The sequence below is a fragment of the Protopterus annectens genome, chromosome 15.part0 (assembly GCF_019279795.1).
Source record: "Protopterus annectens isolate FY-2018-M chromosome 15.part0, PAN1.0, whole genome shotgun sequence".
Classification (NCBI taxonomy): Eukaryota; Metazoa; Chordata; order Ceratodontiformes; family Protopteridae; genus Protopterus; species Protopterus annectens.
Window position 1 is genome coordinate 533,564,717 of NC_056749.1, and position 21,063 is coordinate 533,585,779.

At 38.5% G+C, this 21,063-nt stretch overlaps 1 protein-coding gene and 1 non-coding gene across 3 annotated transcripts in view; one reads left to right on the top strand and one right to left on the bottom strand.

Annotated features, from left to right (window-relative positions):
- Positions 1–21,063, bottom strand: part of ALPK3 (alpha kinase 3) — a 1,816,810-nt gene that overhangs the window by 223,402 nt on the left and 1,572,345 nt on the right. The gene's annotated exons all lie outside the window — the stretch shown is intronic.
- LOC122790223 lies at positions 19,459–19,624 on the top strand. Its single transcript, XR_006362972.1, has one exon. It is a non-coding gene; the product is annotated as a U1 spliceosomal RNA (small nuclear RNA).

A 21,063-nucleotide genomic window follows, 5' to 3' on the forward strand; every position in this document is an offset into this window, starting at 1 on the left:
AGAATGGTTCATTGTAGCTATTTTCTTTAAACAGACTGTCTGTGTGTGTAACTCTATTTTATTTAAACAAAGTGGTTCGCTCTGGTTTAATAACAGCAGCTATTTTAAACAGAGTGGTTCGTTGGAGTTATTTTAGCTAAGCAGACTATGTGGTTCATTGTTCCAGCAATTTATTTAAGATGTGTGGTTAACTGCAGCTAACAGATTAGCTATGGTTCATTTCCAAGACTAGGTGGCCATTCTGGAGTATTGTTCTTAATAATTGCCGGCAGAGTTCAAATCTGATACATGGCCATTCCAGTAACAGCTAAGCAGAGCAGAAGCAGCTATTTTTAAGCAGAATGGTTCGTTGCAGCTATTTTATTTAAGCAGACTGTGTGTGGTTCATTGCAGCTATTTTAGCTAAGCAGACCAGCTATTTATTTAAGGTGTGTGTGTGCTTCATTGCAGCTTCCAGTTTATTTAAGCAGATTATGGTTCTGTGTGTGTTCACTGCAGCTTCTATTTTGTCATTTCTAGCTGTGTGCTCATTGCAACTTCTAGTGTGTGTGTGTGTGTGTGTGTGTGTGTGTGTGTGTGTGTGTGTGTGTGTGTGTGCCTGTGTATAAAATGCCCCACTGACATGTAACTGCTGGTTAGGGTTACCCAGTAACTATGAACCTGTTATCAGTTTGCCATCCATACCTTATTGAGATATTACTAGCTTATTTTTTCAATGTAACATAGGCAATTTACTCCTCGAGGGCAACAGGCACTTTATTTGTAGATGAAACAATGAACTATAAAGTTGTTTACTAGCAGCAACCTCTTAATTAGTTACAGATCTCTTTAATGTGGAATTAATTAAATGACTTTTACTTCAGCAAAGATTGTGCATATTTACTGATATTGGTGGACTGTAGAAGCTTGAGTAGACTTTTATGATGGAAATGTTATGAATTGGGAAGTTTTATTATTATTGCTTCATGCATTTTGTTTCATCGCTTACTGGAAAAAATGTTCAAAACAATACATTTAAAATATGCTCTAACAAGTGTGTTGTACTATACAAGGAATATAACTTAATATAATCAGAAGATGTATCAAAGAACATATGTATGTTTCATGTGCAAGGGCAGCAAACTTAGAGAGCCCCGGGTGGCACAAACTCTAGCTACGCCACTGATCAGTAGGCCGTGGAGAATGACTTTTGGAGGTCCTAGCAAACTGTAATATTCTTTTGCTAAGATTAGAATATTGCCTACCATTAAATGGCCTACTTTTAGCACAAAACTCATATACTGCAAGTCAACAAAAACATCCTAAGGTTCATCATCTTCTCCCTTCCTCCAGTGAGCATCACTGCTGCACATTTCAAAAAATATGGTTATCATTTACTACAGGGTCTGGGGCCATATTTTAGTTGTCTGTTCTTCAGGTTGCGTTTGAAGTTGGTATTCCACAATTCCACTGGGGTGGGTGGGGATTACGTAATTATGTATGGAAATTTTATGTTAATCAACGTACAGATTTGTACCTATTTTTATTTTTGATGATTCCAGGTTGAGAGGTATGCTCAGAACCCATCTGTTATCTGTTGCCAAACAGAAAAATGGAGAGTCAAACATTCTGGAAGGGCAAAGGGCCTGTCAGAATAGAAGGGGGAACAAGGTCTCTTAAATAGTCATTCTGACTTGGAGTCTCCTTATTTTTTTGGGGGGTGAATTCTTTTTGGAACACCCCCCCCCCTGCCATTTTCTCTTAAACATCTGTTTACCAGCATTTTGTTGAGACTGTTAATTTTTTTGTCAAAACTGGATGAGGGGGTTACAGAATCCCTTAAAAAATGGAAAAACAGGGCCAAAAAAATCTTAAAAATTCCCTGTATCAACTTACCCAATTTCATCACACTTTTTGATAACTTCTGCAGCAGGGAAAACAAAACCTAAATCTCTATCCAAAGGAGAATTTAAAATCTAATTTTTCACATCATCTAGCAGGTTCTGAGAATGCAGCTAGGCAAACCGCCTGCAAAAAGTACCAATGCCATAACCCTGAAAGACAAATCAAATGAGTCATAAACACTGTAAACAATGAGCTGGGACTTGTACAGTGGAAGAAATTAAATTATTTAAAGCAGATTTTTCTCATAAAAAGAAACTGCAGAGAAACATTCCTTATACATTCACAGTCAGACTACACTTAAATATATGAACCTGATAATTCAAAATTCTGAAAATCAAAGTTGTAGAAACACACAGTTTTTCCTATACTTATCAGTACTCTTCCCATTCTTTGTCAGAAAAAAACAGAACTAAAATTAACAAAATGTTTAGCAGTAGTAGGTTTAACTAAAGCTACGGTTACTGGGTTAGGTTTTGGAAGAGTGTGTACAAACTTAAAAGACTGAAGAATTTTGAACTCTATCTGCCTTTTTAGGGGCAGTAAGCAGACTGTCAGGAAAACTTCAGGCAGTAACACGCACATCCTCCAAAGCTGAGAGAACTGAAGGAATGGGTGAAGGTTCTGGAAAATTCTTTTATAACAAATCACAGTATTTTCTGGGGAACTGAGAAGCCTCAGTGCTTACCCATTGAAAGCACTGGCACATTCTGGGAATAGCCTCAGAGAAAGAGAACCCCCTTCAGGAAGAATCAGAAACCGAGCTATCCTGAGTCTGAATCAGAAAACAGAGGAGAAAACCTTGTATCTTTCCCTTCATTTTCCTGTCCAGATTCAGAATATTGTACTCCCTTTGAATGACACCAAAATTTAAGTCAATTATTTTCTGTTCATATTGTGGCTTCATTCGTGGATAAGGTAGAATCCTGCTCAGTGATAGTCTCATACTGACCTGGAATACATAGTTTGAGAACTCCCTGTCGTTCTTCATATTGTCCAGGTAGGTTCTTCTCAGGACATTTACTCCTACGTGGGTTATGACTGAGTTAATACTGGTACTTGTGGTTCAATAACCTGAGTGTATGTATGATCTGAAGGATCCTTGCCCCTGAAAGGATACTGACTGTAACCTTCTCTTTGCTCGGCCTGATGAGTGTGACATTGGTATGCCTCACAATTTATTTATTTATTTATTTGCAATTGTTTACCGAGAAGGTCCACTGGGCCAAAAAGTAACGATTTTCAACAGAGGCCTGGGGAGAAAAGCCCCACGATGATTTGTACAATACATACATTTGATAAAAACTCAATTAGCAAATACACGTTTTAAACAGTTAACTATGTTTTTGACAAAGTAAGAAGGCATTGCAGCTGTACATAAATCTATCTACTGACAATACATGCATACATAAGTACAGAAATAGATTATCATCCAGGGATAAAGGTGAAATTTTAGAAGATAACATAGGATGGAGGTAGGAAAGGTGGGAGTAGTAGTAGGAGTCTCCTATTACCAAAATGCTGGATTGTGAGGTGGTCTGCCTTATGGGCTGAGCATTACAAACACAGAGTTGAGGCTGAATGTGCCATGGTGGGTGTTGCTTTGATAGTATGATTTTGAGGCTGCAAAGGGTATTTACTATAATTACTGAATCTGGGAGGTCTTTCACATTTTCGAATGGGTAGATTACTTTTAAGAGTCTCAGCATATGTAGGTCTATGTGTTTGTCCTGTAGCATGTGTAGCAGGCATTGTGTAGTGCTGTGAGTTTCTGACAATCTGTTTGGAATTTGTAGTGGCTGTGTGTGTGTGAGGACTTTACCTCCAGAGACAGGGTATAAGTACAACTCTCATATACTGTATCAGATTGTTTAAGAATTAAGTGGCTGTCAGAAAATGCAAAACACATGCTACATTGTCTCACAACCCAGCATGCAAGCACCGCTCCTCAAATAAACAAAAGTTAGGTACCTTCCACAATGATAGATCCATGTTGTCTTCTTCCATCTGCTTCAACTTGTGGGTTTTTGGATCCAACTCAGATCCAAAGCCAGCCATTCTATAGTCTTCAGCATGAGAGCTTCACCACCTCTATACATAGTACCCTGCTCTCCATTCCTGTCCTCAGATCGAGTTTGCCCCGACCACTCTCCCTAACAACATATCAAATCTGACTAGCATATTAACAAAAAGGTAACAAGTAAATGGGGAAACAGACAAGGACGTTTATAGGGTGGCTCATAAACCTTGTCACCAGATAATCAGGACACCAAACTAACCACAGTGAAAATCTGGAGGGGATATGGAGGGAGGGATAGTTGAACCAGATGGAAGAAGACAACATGGATCTATCATTATGGTTAAGCATATATATTTTGTATCTGATGTTGCCTTTTCTGGGCTAGTCCCAAGCCAGAGATAACCCCACGGAAGCCCTAGGAAAGGACATTCCACAAAATGGTGGAACCAAATGAAGCTCTTGACCTGGACTGAACATCCAGTCTGTAATGGAAGACAATTTTATGAGTACTAGTCGAAGTAGCTGCAGTAAAAATATCATTAATCAAAGCATGCAAGAAAAAGGCAGTCAAAGTTGCCACCCTTCTAGTTGAATGACCTCTTGGCCTTGTAGGTTAGGACATTCCCTTCAAGAAATACACAAATGAGACACAGCTGGAAAGCCATTTGGAAAGGATCACTTTGGACATAGGCTTCCTAAGTCTTGACTTAGAAAAGGAAACAAACGGTTGGTATGGATTTCTAAAACTTCTAGTTCTTTCCAAATGAAAGCCTGAATTGCCTATGCACATCCAAACAATGAAGCAAACACTCATACTTGTTACTGAAACTTGGAAAGAGGACTGGTAAGTGAATTGGCTAGATCAAAGTAGACTCTGAGGTGACCTTGGTCAAAAAGGAAAGATTTGTCCTAAGAGTAACTATGTCCTTATGTAAAATCAAGTAAGGGGAGCAGAGCAACTCAGATACCCTTATGACAGAGGTATCGACCATGAGAAACACAGTCTTCCATGACAACAATTTTAAAGATACTGTAGCTGAAAGTTCAAAAGGAGGCTAAGCAAGCACTTGTATCATCAAAGGAAGATCCTACAGAGGTATCTGATCTCAAATAGGCAGCTGCAACAAAAAGGTGCCTCTCAGGAAAACTTTAGATAGCCTAAGAGCTGCCAAAGGCATTTTATTCTTGTCAAGGTAAAAAGTGAAAATGGCAGTCAGTTGCACCTTAATGGCAGAATAATGTAAACCAGAATGAAAAAATATCAGCCAAAAAGTCTATGATGGAATCCAAAGGGACCGAAAAGGGATCTAACTCTTTGGAAGAGACCCAGATGAAGAAGCACTTCCACTTACTACCAGACACCTTCCTAGTGGTAGGCTTTTGAGATGATGAAAAATATGAATAACTCTGTAAGACAGCTTGGGATTCCTGGCCATTACTAGAATTGGAGAAACCTAACAATCAATTTGAAGGAGTGGATACTGGAGAGAGACATTCTTGCAGGGTTGGAGATCAGATCTGGGACTGGGTCCAGCACCCAGGCAAGGTGACGTAGGTGAGGCTAAAGAAAGGGGAACCACACTTGTTGGAGCCAGGCTGGGGAAATGAGGATAAACATCTTTTTGCAATGGATTGGCTTCTGAAGAAACATAATTATGAAGGGCATCCGTTATCAGGCATACATGAGACCTAGGGGCCAAGCATACAGAACAGCATCCTTGGGTGACTGTCCCTTTGCGAGGATAAAGGCATAAAAACTATTTGTGGGGGCAAAAATATTGGACCAGGAGGTGCCTAAATAACTGAAAATCTGAGATGCTACTTTTGAGTTCAAGGACTGCTCATGTGGCAAGAGAATATTCCTGCTCAAACTGTCTGCCAGAATAATGGATTTCCCTGGGATGTGCACTGCAGTCAGAAACCACTGATAAGACATCACCCACTGCCAAACCCTCATGGCTTCTCTACTAGGGGATAGGAGGGAGCTTCCCCTTGTTTCTTCGGGTATCAAACTCCAGATGTGTTGTTCATTTGGATGGTAATCACACCCTTGTGGAGAAGGTCCTGAAAGGCCTGCTACACTTGGGGGACCTTTCTCATCTCCAACACATTGATGTGAAGTTTGGCCATGAAGCTTGACCAGGTCCTTTGTACTATCTTCCCTATGAAATGTACCCCCACTCCAAAAGGGAATTATCTGTAGTGGCTGCAGCCTGGGGATGGAGAAAAATGCAAGTTTGCCATGCCACAAGTAGTGGTGAGACTAACCAACACTGAATGAGGAGGTGACAAATATTCATTAAAGAAATTGAAGAATACTTGGGATGTTTGTAGTAAGACCACTGACCTACTACAGCCTACTGTAATACCCTCATATGGAAGGGGAACTAAACAGAAGTGGATAATAGGAGTTTGTCTATCTGAAAGACCATGTCCAGATGGCAGCTTATGAATTCCAACATTTGTACTAGTTCTAGGCAAGACTTTTCATGATTCACTGTAATGTCTGCAGACAGGCACAATCAGAGTAAAGAGTGTCAAGCTTTGATGAGAGATACTTTCATGGAAGTGGTGAGGATCCAGTTGTCCAGACATGGAAATACCTGGAATCCCTGCAGCCTGATCTAGGCTGCCACTACCGCTATGCAGTTGGTGAACACCCAGGGCACTGTGGAGAGAAAAAAGGGCAGAGCTTAGAACTGGTAATAACTTACCCCCAGCCAAAAGCAGAGAAATCTCCTGGAATGCCTTGCTATCTTTATGTGATAGTAGAAATTCTTGAGATCTATCAAGCACATCCAGTCAACCTTCCTCAGGAGAGGTAGAATGGATTGCACTGTGATCATCTGAAACATGGTCTGTATGACAAAGTGGTTAATCAAAATGAAAATGGAATAGACCCCTGATCCTTGCTGGTGTAGAGGGACCTCTTACATGGCTCATTTTGCTAGCTAGCAGCTTTTGTATTTTGACTGATGTATCCATTCTCTGATGTGGTGGCATGTCTGGATGAGATTTCTAGGAATCCTTTGGACTATATTAAAAGGGAAGGTTATAGCTTCTGGACATGACTCTCAACACCCATGTGTCTGAGGTGATGGTCTTCCAAGTTTTAGTGGAGAATCAAGCAACCCCCAACTGCTTCCTGAGCACTTCAGCCATACAACCCTTTAGGTGCACTGAAAAGGCCTCCCAGAGAAAGCTCCACAGAAGCCTTGGGTTTTCTGACTGCCTCGGCTCCATGAGCAGTGTCCATTATGGTTTGCCTCTCTGCCTGGGGGGAAACCTTTCCCAGGAATGTTCTGGAAAGGCAGCCATGCTTAATAAAAAAAGAGATGTTTGCCACTTTTCTGATTCCTAGGGTAGGATCACTGAGGGGTAGAAAACTATACTCCTATGGCTCCATCCTGCTCACTCCTGCATAATGTCTCCTTGACCTTTGGTCAAAAAGGGAAGAACCATCTACAAAAGCCTTAAAGCCATCCAAAACATTTCTCAAATACATCCAGACACGTTGGCACATGGTGATGATGGTGCCTGCAGTGAGAGGTGTTCTATTGGCTGCATTGGACCACAGCCTTGTGGACATGTTTGTGACAGACTGCATAGTTGAAAACTGAGTCTCTACAGTCCTCTGAGTCTCTAGGGATTGCTGAGTCTTCATCACATTCAACACTTAGGACCTCAAGGACCTAGTATCTGATAAAATGAGCAAGGTAGTTGAGCACTTGCAAAGAGAAGGTTGCTAAACCATACACATGCTTTCCCAATTGGTCCAGAACCTGACACACCCTAATGGGTGGATGGGCCGATGAACTCTCATCTGAGATATCTTTTTTCTAGGCAGCCACTACTATAATAGCATCAACCACTTGTTCCTTACTTCACTGGGATCTGTCTTTAGGTAAGGCCATAATCCCATTCAACTTCCTGGGGATTGGTTCCACCACATTGGTTCTCTCCAATTCCCCAAGACATCAGGTCAATATTGGCACCTGGAAGGGTGACTACTAAGGATGGAGATGGGCCATCACCAAAGGCCTCCAGAAACACTGACTCCTCTGGGGAAGGGACTTCTGCAGTCCATCCACCACAGTGTTTCAACAACTCCATCAACAACTGATCGCCAAAACAGAATTTGTTGTGGGGGATTAAGGACAGCCCTCCCCTTTATCAAGGTCAGTGTCCCTGGTGAGGGATTTTTCAGGGGAGCCCACGTACTTCCTCTATACTTAGAGGAGACCCAAAAGAAACAGGGGGCCCTGAGTGCAGAGACAACTGGGGACACAGAGGTGTGGGTTGTCCCGCAGCCAGCTGATGTACATCCCCTGGCCCAAAAGTGGGGGAAGGGGTAGGATATGAAGCCTCTGCCAATGGTCTCCTCTGTGAGTGGGACAAAATCCTTTCCGCAGTGTCAAAAGATGATGACTAAGCCAGATGACTGGACTGGGCACATCTTGGATCCAAGGACCTGAATAAAACACTAGTATCAAGTACTAATTTGATTGGCTCTGATGCTGAGTTTGGGGTCAAACTGTCAAGAGCTGAAGCCCCCAGGGACAGGAATAACTCCAAAACCCACAGGGTTGACACTGAACCCTCAGCCACAGGCCTGAACCCAAGGCTCCAAGGCACTCTCAGCTTTGACAGCACTGAAGTTGAGAACACAAAGGAAGTAGTTGGTGCCTGAAGCAGCCAATCCATCAGAACCAATAGGTGGTTGGCAGTGCAGCCAGACCTGTATACCCCAGAGCTGAAGGGCCAGGCATTGGAAAAGCAAGGGTCAGAGCCAACGCCTCCAGAAATTAAGCTAAAGAGATTCCCTAGTTGGATCTGAGTATGCAAAAAGTACCTCATCAGCTGTTCCAAGTCTGATAGCTTCATGCTCCAAACGGATCTGATGGATTGGGCAGAAGATGTCTCTGATGGTAATTAGGAGGACTTCCTTCCAAAGGTAGGATCTGAGAAATTGCTCAACCAGGGAAGCTCAGATCTGGGATAGGGAGTTAAAAGACTTCCAGGAGAATTCTGTTAGTGTAAGTGGTGAAAACAGGGTATGCAACCTAACCACTGATGTAGAAGAGTATTTTGCTAAGAAGGGGATGGGAATGCTGAGGGAGGGAGGCTTGGGCATCTCCAGCACCAGCATTCCAGGTGATCAGGGCCGAACAGGTAGTGTTGAATTCAATGGAATCGGAGCCAGATGTGCCAAATGTTGGTGAACCTTTGTCTCCAGCTGATTTTTGGCCGACAAAGTGGACCTTTTGTGTAGTCCCCTCAGTTCTTAGATTAGGACTTTGATTCCTTCTTTCTGGCCCTCTTCTCAAACCTTTTACTAGGAGGAGGAGAAGAAGAAGATGGCTGGAGCATCCCTTTTTGAACCAGCTTTGCCTGATGCTCATTAAGATCTCTGTCCCAAATGCAGCACAAGCAGAACAATCAGATTCAAGATGGGCACAGTCTAAACAATAGAAGCAATGATCATGGGTATCTTGTGGGGGCAGCTTATGCCTGCAAGCCACTCATTTCTTAAACATTTCTCTTTCTCCATCTCTACAATCACAGGAAAAAGTATCAGTAAACATAATCAAATACAGACCTAACTCTAATAACAAAACAGACCTAGCTTCCTAACAACCTAACACCCTAAAACAACAACAGCTGAAACATCTATGGTAATAAGACAAAAAATCTTACATACTAAACTCTCTGGGACCACTTTTTTATTTTATTTTTTTTTTACAGAGGTAAGAAAAAGGTAGGAATACCCAGAGAGAACAAACATTAGCATGAAGAAAGGTTTGTATCAAACACTTAACGATCATTAAAATTAACACCTACACTAACACTAACACTGAGGTAAAGGATATAAAAAAATAAGGCTATAATCAGCACAAAAAGAAACAGTTGAGTGGAGCTCACAGACCACAGTGTACTCTCTAAGGTGGCAGACAAGATCTGGGGAGAAAAGGGGAAAACAGGGTACTATGGATACAGGATCTGATAACCCACAGGTTGAAGCCAGACAGAAAAGACAACATTGGATCAGTATGTTACATACGGTAATATTTTTCAGTTTTATACAACAAGCAGGCTGTTGAACAAAGAGCTGCTACAACATCAACATTGTCTTTAATTCTTTTGGTTTACTTACTACACCAAATAATGAATTAAATTAATATCCCTGGACTGTGTAATATAGTCTAAACATGTTGCATTGTAGTACTATATTTTTGCAATATCATTTTTATAGCCTCCAGCAACTGTGAAAGGTTGACATTTGTCAGGTCAGTATAGTCCGCAATACTTGCACTGATGATCAGAACCTTCTAATCTGCAGCAACCATTATATGGTCATTGTTCCAATGATACAGTCTCTACGAGATTGAATTGTAACATATTTCTGCATTTAGTTAAAAACTGCTTATCTGTTATGCAGTTAGCATGAAGCAGTGGCGGATTTAGGCTTTGGCACAGGGGCGAGCGCCTCCCCCTTTTGCTACCTTAACTTATAAGCAGTAAAAGCATGCACCAAAATTAAAAAAAAAAAAAAAAGCTCAGCAAATCTTTAAAGTTGAAAACAATGTACTGCCAAATGCGGTACATTGACGGAACGTTTTCAGACTGCAGGGGGGGGGACAGCCCAGCCACTTCCTGGCAGTCCCACTGACTCGTCATGTGAGCGCAGGGCAACTGCGTAGACAGTGAGTTCCCAGACTGCCCAAACTAAATGGAAGACTGTGCAGCTGGAGTAAATGCACTCGTTAACCTGGATCTTCAGGCTTCCTGTGAAATAAGTCCTTGGTGAGTACTGATCGTCAGGTTATAAAAGTGTAATAATTGGGCTGTTACCAGTTTACCAAGACCGCTGGTAAATGATACTGTCGGATCCAGATATAAAGGGGGGGTAAAATCATCCACTGTATTGCACATAAAATGCCTGTTGTTTAGCGATCTTCAGCAAATGAAGCCAAAATATAACAGGAAATTGGTGATACTAAATATCTAATGCTTTCAGTTGTTGAAGATCGCTAAACAACTGTCATTATGTGTAATACAGATTTTATCCCTTGGTATTTGGTTCTGCCCCTCTTCTTACCAGCGGCTTTAGTGTGTTTGGTTATTAGCTATGAGATTGAAAAAGTCTTTTGGAACTTTCAGTTTAAACATTCAGCCGCATGGTGGTATGAAAATTGGAGACTGCTAATGAAATTATACTTTTTTCTGTCTGCTTTGTTGTACACAAATTGTACTATTGATCGCACAAGTTTTTTTTTTTATGTATGGAAGAGGATTATAGTGTTCATTATAATTCCTACCATCGTATATTGTGTTTGCCTGTATTTATTGCATTGTAAGACTTGTGTATGTGTGCGCCCCTCATTGCAGTACAAGTGTTCTCCATACCTTTCAACCTTTTAGTGCAAGAAAGCTGGACAAAGCTCAAAACTAGAGACATATTTTAAATATTGCTGGTGTTACTCTGGCAACTTTCTAAGTTTACAAGGTTTGTTTTAACTTACATTTTCTAGAGGATTTGAAGTCTGAAACTGCAACATATGCCATTATTTAGTGACTTCAATCCTTAGATCATCCCAGTGATTTATTAGAAAACCACAGATTTTATGAGGAACATATTAAAATATGAGTTGAAAATCTGGACATTTGAAAGGTATGGTCTCCATTTAATGGTGTAATCTTAGTGAATGAGTTGTTTCAAAACAAGATTTTTTTTAATGCACACCATACCTCTCAGCCTCTTCTAGCAAGAAATCTGGACAAAGCCTCAATAATGGGGGGGGGGGGGGGGGTTAAAAAGGCCCAGAAATAAGGACATTTTGTAAGTATTGCTCTTACAGCCTTAGAAAGTTCATAGAATTACAGGTTTTGCATTAGCATGAATTTTCTGAAGGATATGAAGTTAGAAACTCAAATGTCTGCCATTATTTTCTCACTTTAGTCCTCAATGATTAGCCAGTGATTTGCCAGAAAACCACAAATTTTAGGAGAAACATACCAAAAATTTGAGGCAAAAATTTAGACACTTGAGAGGTATGATGTACACATTCCCTTTGCTATGTACACACTCCATTAGGAATATATTTGAAATGCTTTTCTTGTTTCTTCTCATAAATACTCAGTGTACCATATTATCATCTATGTGGTAGCTTTCCAGATAAATAAATGTATGGAAAACTGGTAAGTCCAAGGGAAATTATTCAAAGTTTGAAATGGAAGCTTTGCAGCTGTTTAATAATTCAAGAGTGTGTTCTTCTAGGAGCAAACTAGAACAATGTGCAACTATAACCTGTGAAGATGAGCAATAGGCCTGTGCACAGGATGTGTCCAGTTTGCTTGGCTATGCAATTGCAGCCAGAGAGGTCTTCTATTATTTGGAGTGTTGGCACATTTAATCAGTTTACCGTTATTATATTATGCACCCTTGACTTGGATGACACTCCACTAGTGCCAATTGCCTTTCCCACCTCCACTCATTAGTTTATAACGGATTTATTTATTCATCATTTATACACTTCTGGTAGGAAGAAAGTGCTCCCCCCATCAGTTATAATAGAATAAAATCAAAGTGGTGCTGTCTGGACATCTACATATATTTGAATGAAACAACAAAATACATGGGTTGAATTGTGCTAACCCATTTTTAATCTCCACAGCATGCTGCAACAAGAAAGTAAATGGCAGCCTTCTTAATAGCTGGGGGAGGGCTACCAGCTATGTTTGACTTGGAGGGGAGTGATAAATTATTCTAGGAGGGGCTACCAGCTACGTCCAACTTGAAGAGCAGTGATAACAAGTCATTCATTCATACCTCTCAGCTGTCCTAAATTTTGCAGAATGTTCTTGATTTTGCCTTATATTTTTGCCCTGCCCCTGATAAAAGTTTTGATTTTCAGGTAAATTACAGGAGTCAGTAATCCCAGAATGCCAGACATTAGAGAATCATACATTCAATAGTTCAGAAATTGCAACTCGATACAGAATTGGTGTTCTTTTAACCTTTTAAGTAAATTACAGTGATATTTAAAAAAAGCATGCCCTTAATTTTGGACCCCTGTTTCCTCCCCTATTATTATTGCCTTTGATCAGAATTCTTGAGCAAAGAAGTTGGAAGTTATTATTCACTGATTCAGCTATATCCATATCTGTGCTGTATTCTTCAGTAAGTGTAGAAATGCTAAAGTTGTAACACAGGTTTTGTTACTTGCAGCAACACGACTGCAATTAAGGGATGGTGATTACACTACTGCATTTTTTTTTCTTAAGAGCATTTCAGTTTGCTTGGAATGGGAAATCAGATGTGTATGTTTACAGAAATGTTTCTGAGTGATCCTCAGTTTTGAATTTTCAGAATTTTCCACTGCTTTTTTCAATCAATTGCTTTGCTAATGTGATGTGTAGCATTTCAGGACTTCAACAGCTTTTTTTAACACCATCTTGTGACATAGGCAAATTTACATTTAATCAAACTGCATTAACAAGTTCACATTTACAAACATTATACTTCACATATATTGCTATATATCATATACCCTAAACAACATTACATAAATTATTCAATCCCTGCCTTTTCTTTTTTAGACAAGAAACATCTTTATTAAACCACCACTTAATGATGTAGTCAAGCATACATGTATATAAATGAAAAACCACACCAGCACAATCCTACTTGCAAGCATTTTACATCACAAACCATACTGACACACTCCCAGTTGCAAACATTATACGTCACTTATAATCTCCTCAATCATTTTCAGTCAAACATTACATATCTCATTGAAGTCCTGCTTTTTTTAAACCTCATTCCTCCCTGTATGCATTGTTCCCATGATTCCCATTTTTCCTATGTAGTTTGCTCTTACCCTTTTCTAAAGATCTCAATTCCAGTTTTATCTCTGTTACTATATTCACTACTTCTAGTACAATTGGTTTAGATTTTGATTTCCATTTTCTAGTAATTGCGTTTTTGGCAGCCACCATAATTGGACTAGGCAAGGCTTTACCAAGTTTAAGCAGTTTCAATTATGTATCATAGCTCAGGAAAATCATCTTCCTTCATCATACCAATCTGCCTACCCAGCATCTCAGACAGTACAGCCTGCAGGGAGTCATTTAAGTCTGCCAACTCATTCCAGTCCCAGAAAATATGTTCCCAATTACCTCTTTCTTCCCCTTCACTCCTCCAACATTTGCTGTCTACCTGAGGAAAAATTCTCTGGAGTCTACTTGGGGTATAAAAATATTGATGTAAACATTTCCAAGCAAAAATCTTAAATCTTTTAGATTTTGTTACATATTTGGGAGACATACACATATCCCCCCCATTGTTTCTTTGTGAATTGCTTATCCAGTCTCTCTTCCCAATCCTTTCTAACCTCTTCTGATTGATTCTTATAGCTATCATGCAATATTTTATATGTTCTATTAATTATTCTTTTTAATGGCAGCTTCTGTTCCAGATTCTACTAAAATCTCTACCAGTGCTGGTCTTTTGTTTAGGACCCCCTATTTCTTTCTCTTTGCCTATACTCTAATATTGATCCTTGATATGGAAGGTGATCTCTAACCTGCACTGCAAATTCTTGGCATCTTCCCATTCTGTTACCTTTTCCTAGTTATTTGCTCCCAATACATTGGTTCCTTTGCCAGTTTTCTCAAATAAATTCCAGCCACCCTCTTGCCTATTGTCTATATCCCTAGTTGCAGTCATCCCTATCGGTAGAATCTCCTTTCTCCATTCCAATCTTGGCTTAGTTCCTAGAATACTTTCCTCTATTTATGAATATAACATTCTGTATGATTATTGTTGTTCTCCTTAAAGGTCTGCATCCAAAATACCAGTCTCTTTCTTTTTTGAGCTTCCCCCCCATTTCATCATGATCCACTTTGAATTATAGGTTTCTGCTTGTAAACACAAAACCAAGAAGAATAAACTAATGAAACAAAAAATGACAGTACCAACTGCAGTCCAAGCATACGTTTCCAAATAACCTTTACTTTGTTAGCACTTTCATGCAGACACTTTCCGCACTTCTTCAGACAAAGTTACAGACTTGTGATGCAACTTATATAATCACATACACAATTAATTCATTAAACAATTAAATAGTTAAAACCAATTAATTAATCAAGTCTAAATTCATATTTTTAACTACACAGTCACCAAATCTATAAAACTCAATGTTCAGTAAACTTTTCATAATAGAAAAAACTAACATTGTTTACAAATTCCAACACCGTATTGTAAATATAAAACATGAAAAAGTTTGTTGTCAATAATAAAGAATATAATTATATATGTATGTATGTTATATTATAATATAAATAATATAAATAATATAAATGAATGGCCAAATTGATGTTTCCTAATCTACGCAACTACTGAATAACTAATCTACCTTGCAATCGCCCTAAGTTTTAATAAACATTTGATCGAACAAGTCTCATTGAGACCTGGGTGGACTTGTGCGTTGGTTTTGAGTTGCCATAATAATTCTTGTTCCTCTAGCAACAAATTCCAAGGACCACCCCTCTGATCTTTTTTAATATGCTGAACCACAAGAAATAAAAATTGATGGTCAGTGTTCATTAATATATGTCTTGCTAGTGCATTGAGGGTGTTGTTCTTATTAATAGCATATAAATGCTCGTATATGCGTTGTCTCAATGGCCGCTCGGTTTTACCGAAGTAGAACGCATTACATGATTGGCATATTGCTGCATATACTACACCTTCTGTTTGGCAATTATACTTTCCATTGATATAATACTTTACTCCTTTGATGTTAAATATAAGACCGGTTTGAATATGTTTACAATAATGACAACAGCCACATTTAAACATCCCTTTCATGATTTTATTCTGTTGCAAGGGGCGTTCTAATAACGTTTTAAGGGAAGGTGTTCTTTTAAACACTATTCGTGGTTTTAAGCCACAACCTTCACTGCATTGTGTATCTTGTGTAATTAATTCCCAATTTATATTCAGAATGTTCTTAAATTCAAACATGTGTTCATTATATTGAGTTGTCATACAGATACTATAATTAGTAGTATCTGTGTTAGCTACCATTGAAACTGGTGGCTCATCAATTGGTGGGGTACTTGTATCCTGTACTATCATTATTGTATTATGATTAGTTAATAATGGTGGAAGTAAACCATTTTGGCGTTTTAATTTTATTTCGCCAATCAAATTATTAATAAGTTTTATGGGATACCCTCTATTAAGGAACATTTGTTTAAGTAGTTCACATTCTTTGTAAAACAAATGGTCTTCAGAGCACATGCGTGTAGCCCTAACCAATTGTCCCTTCACAATGCCTCTTTTCTGTGGATATGGGTGATTGCTAGTGAAGTGTAATAACGAATTACTATATAGTTTTTTCCTGTGAATACAAGTAACAAAACATTTTTTAACCAAGTCCTTACAGATTGAAATATCAAGAAAGTTAATTGATTCATGTTCTGAAACAAAAGAGAATTCCAGAAAAGAAGTAAAAGAATTCATGTTGTGCATCAGGGAATTAATTTGTTCATCACTTCCTTTTACAATCATGAAAATGTCGTCCTGGTATCGCGTGTACCATACGACTATTTGATTGAATATACAATCATTGAACAAATAAGTTCGTTCCCAGAACGCCATGACCGAATTGGCGAACGTGCCACCACAGGGGGAGCCCATCGCTACCCCTGTTTTTTGCAAGTAAATTTGGTCTTTAAACAGGAAATAATTATTATTCAACACTAATTCTAATAATGCTATAATCAAGTCTATTTCTAAACCACTGATGTGTTTAAGCAGAAGTAGGTCCCTGACCCATTCAAGACCTGTATCCTGTGGGATGACTGTGTACAAATTTGTAACATCAGCTGTTACAAACCTGTACTCATCGTGGAAGGGAATGGAATTAAGATGTTTAAGAACATGCCATGAATCGATACAAATCTGTGATTCCGTCTAAAATACTTTTTAGTTTGTTGTCGACCCATTTAGCGCAGGCATATGTTATAGATTGCCTCCCGTCGATAATGGATCTAAAAGTTAAATTAGATAACCCTTTATGGAGTTTGGGGACTCCAAACATTACGGGAATGCGGGGGGATACCATGTCTAAATACTGGTATTGATCTAAAGTGAGGCTCCCATCTATAAACATGTCATTTAAGGTGTTCTTAACTTTATAAAAAGCTTGATTAAGCTCATTTCTAGATATAACTTCGTAGTGGTCAGAAGTTAACATTGATCGCATGCGTCTATTATAATCAGCCTCATACATTAGAACTGCACCCCCGCCTTTATCGGGTTTCATAACCCTTATCTGATGACTCTTCACTGTTTGTATCATTTGCTTAATATGCATGTCCCCTTCCTGAAAATTTTTATATTTATTGTACAAGCCCCTTAAGTGCATTTCAGAAACCTTTTCAAATGCTGCTATATTACTGTTAAGTGGGGGATTGTATGTACTGGGCACCCTTTCATCGTTCAAGATAACAGGATTGCCCCTAAACATCATGTTTAGATTCAATTTCCTAGTGTAGAGTTTAAGGTCACATAGTACACGTGATAAATTTAAGCTATTAGGCAAAGCAAAATTGAACCCTTTTGCCAAAACGTCAATAAATTCATTTTCAGGTGTAAAAACAGTGTAATTATAGACCTTAAAGTCTCTACTGCTGTTATAAGCGATTAGTGGCATACCATGTTCAAAGTCCATCATTTCTTGCGACGGTTGTAAAATCTCCTGTTCTGGGTCTTCTTGTTGTTCTTGAATTGTAGTTGCATAGATTAGGAAACATCAATTTGGCCATTCATTTATATTATTTATATTATTTATATCATAATATAACATACATACATATATAATTATATTCTTTATTATTGACAACAAACTTTTTCATGTTTTATATTTACAATACGGTGTTGGAATTTGTAAACAATGTTAGTTTTTTCTATTATGAAAAGTTTACTGAACATTGAGTTTTATAGATTTGGTGACTGTGTAGTTAAAAATATGAATTTAGACTTGATTAATTAATTGGTTTTAACTATTTAATTGTTTAATGAATTAATTGTGTATGTGATTATATAAGTTGCATCACAAGTCTGTAACTTTGTCTGAAGAAGTGCGGAAAGTGTCTGCATGAAAGCGCTAACAAAGTAAAGGTTATTTGGAAACGTATGCTTGGACTGCAGTTGGTACTGTCATTTTAGGTTTCTGCTTGTGCTATGTATAGCTGTCTTAACTGTGTAGCTCTGAAATACCCCTTCAAATCGGGTAATCCCAATCTGCCTTGTTCTATTGGAAGAATCATCTTATCCCACTTAACTCTTGCCATCTTCCCCTTCCAGAGAAAATCCTTCATCTCTCTGTTAATTGCTATCCACAACTTCTCCTATGGTTGATAAAAATATGCCTGGCCTACGTATAAGACTAAAGGGACTAAAAACATTTTAATTGCTTGCATCTTATTATCCATATCCATATAACAGTATATTTGATATTATAACATATATCATATAACATATAACCATATAACAGTAGCTTTGATTTTCTCAGTTTTTGTATTGTTTTTTATTCTCTTCCCACATATCCTTTGCTGCCACACAAGAATCTTTTTTATCCATACTCCTAAATGCAAATAGAGCCGGCTTTATTTGACTAACCATGCAAATTATATCCTTAGTCCCTTATTTTCTTTCTCAGTGGTTCTAAATATAATGCAAATAACAAAGAGGAAAAGAGGACATCCCTGCCGTGTTCCTCTGCTCAAGCAGAAATTATTGGAGAGGACCCTACCCACTTTAATATTCACCTCCAATCCCTCATATATACTCCTAATCAAACTTATAATTTTATCAGGAAATGCAAATGCTTCCATTGCTCTGCTCATAAAGTCCCAGCTTACTCTGCCAAATGCTTTCTCTGCAGAAAGACCCACCAACAACAGTGGTATTTTCTTACATTCTGCTTCCCTCTGGATCATCAGTGTTCTGTTAATGTTGTCAAATGTTTTCCTCCCCTGCACAAAACCACATCAATCCATATCTATCAATTCTGGCATCATTTTTGCCATTCCTTTAGCCATTATAGACATAAACACTTCATAGTCATGGTTTAGTACTGAAATGGGGCTGTATGAAGCTGGTTCTGATGGATCTTTACCCTCTTTAGGTATTACATCTATCACTGCTTTCTTCCAGGATGTTGGTACTTTTCCTCCTCTTAAAATACTGTTAAACAAAACCCTTCAGATCTTTAACAGTGTTTTCCCCTCTTAGCTTCTAAACTTCAACAGGAATACCATCTATTCATAGGGACTTTCATGTAGATTGGTTATACATCACCATTTTAATCTCATCTCCTCCTGTCTTGTTAGTAATTGAGTCTCATCTGCTTCTAACATTGGCATATTTATTTCTTCCATAAACAATTCCATTTTTATCTTTTCTTGATTTCCATATATCTCCACTTTAAACAGACTTTCATACAATTTTTGAAATATTTCTAATACCTCTACATGAGCTCTTGTTACTTTCCTTGTTATAGGCTCCTTAAGCTTGGTGACAGCCCTTTCTACTTCTGTTACCTGAGTCATTGAACATTTAGTTGGGTTGACTCCTATGATATCCCCAAATGTGGGAAACTCAATTGCATAATTTATGGTAGTGGTGGACTGCCATCATGTAGTTCCCTGAACTTAAGGTAACAAACAGATCTGTTTTTCTTCTAGCATGCCTAGCTCACACTCCTGTATATTTCTAACCAATGTTATACATACAATTCCCCAAGTCCTAACTGAGAAGCAACCACTTACTCTCATAGTAATGTTATTTACAATGCTTTTTCTCCAGACACACTTCTTTTCTGTCTTTGTCACTATAAACACTCCTGTTGCTTTCCTTTCCATCTTTCTATCTGAAACTTCTCTCTCTTGAAACACACTTCTTTCCGTCTTTCTCTCTTGAACTCTCTCCCAAAGCATGCTTCTTCCTTTTCCTGTTTTTCTCTCTCTCTCATACTCTTTCTTGAAACACACTTCTTCCTTTGTTTTCCATCTTTCTCCTCCCAGAACAAGCTTTTTCCTTTCCTTTTGTTTACTTTCAATGGACTTTAATTTGAGAACGAAGACAGCCAATATTGACATTTCTGAACTCCTGGAGACAGGCATTGCCTCCCCCTCCCACACCTAGTCTAGAACTTGTTAAAAGGACAGACAAGGTACAGCAGGATTTTTTTTTTATTAAAAGACTTCCTAAAGAAAATTAATTGTGCTTAAAATCATTGCAAGAACAGTAAACTGTCCAAAAACATTATGGTCTGCTTAGGAAAGTTTTAGCAGTTTAGTTATTTGGTACATCATTTAAATGTAGCTTTTACTAATTAATGCAAACATCTGTGCCTGTAGTTTATATTATATCTTGCATAACAAAGTTGGTTTTGACTTACAATCCTTTCTAAAATGCTGCAGTGATTACAATATTTTTAGACACTGCTCGTAACTAAAATGAGTATTTGTTTTTTGTGATTTTTACATGACATCTACTTCCTTGCTTAGTGTGATACTTAAACTTAACTGAACTTCTCTGTTTCCACATAAGTCATTATTTCATTTTAAAAGACTAAATATTTATCCATGGCTGTTTTCACCTTCAGTGGGATACTTTCCAAGTTCATAACAGTGCATATGCCCACTATGCCATGGAAGGAGACTGTGGCTTGGAATAGGTAACCAATCATCTCTTCCAGGCAAACAGTGAAAATACTTATAGTGTCTGTATGTGTACTGTGTGCTGTACAGGAAATACCTGTTTCTACTGCCACATCCAGAGTAACATCATCTGGAACTGAACGTATACTGCTGTCTTTCCACGTCAGACCTTTTTAAGGTAATCTTTCCACAACCACAAAACCCAGTGTCCCACTTCCCAGTCTCACCCCTATACTCAGCTGACCAGACTGCGCCCACCCTTTTGCAAATTCTTGGATCCGCCACTGTGAAGGACTAAAGCCCTGATTTGTTAATGAGTTTCTTCCTGTGACAACAGACATGTGATGTGTCTGCAGTCAATAAAGTGGTAAGAACTGATGAGTACATATGTTGGTGGATTATAATGACAGCAGTTTGAGAAGCCT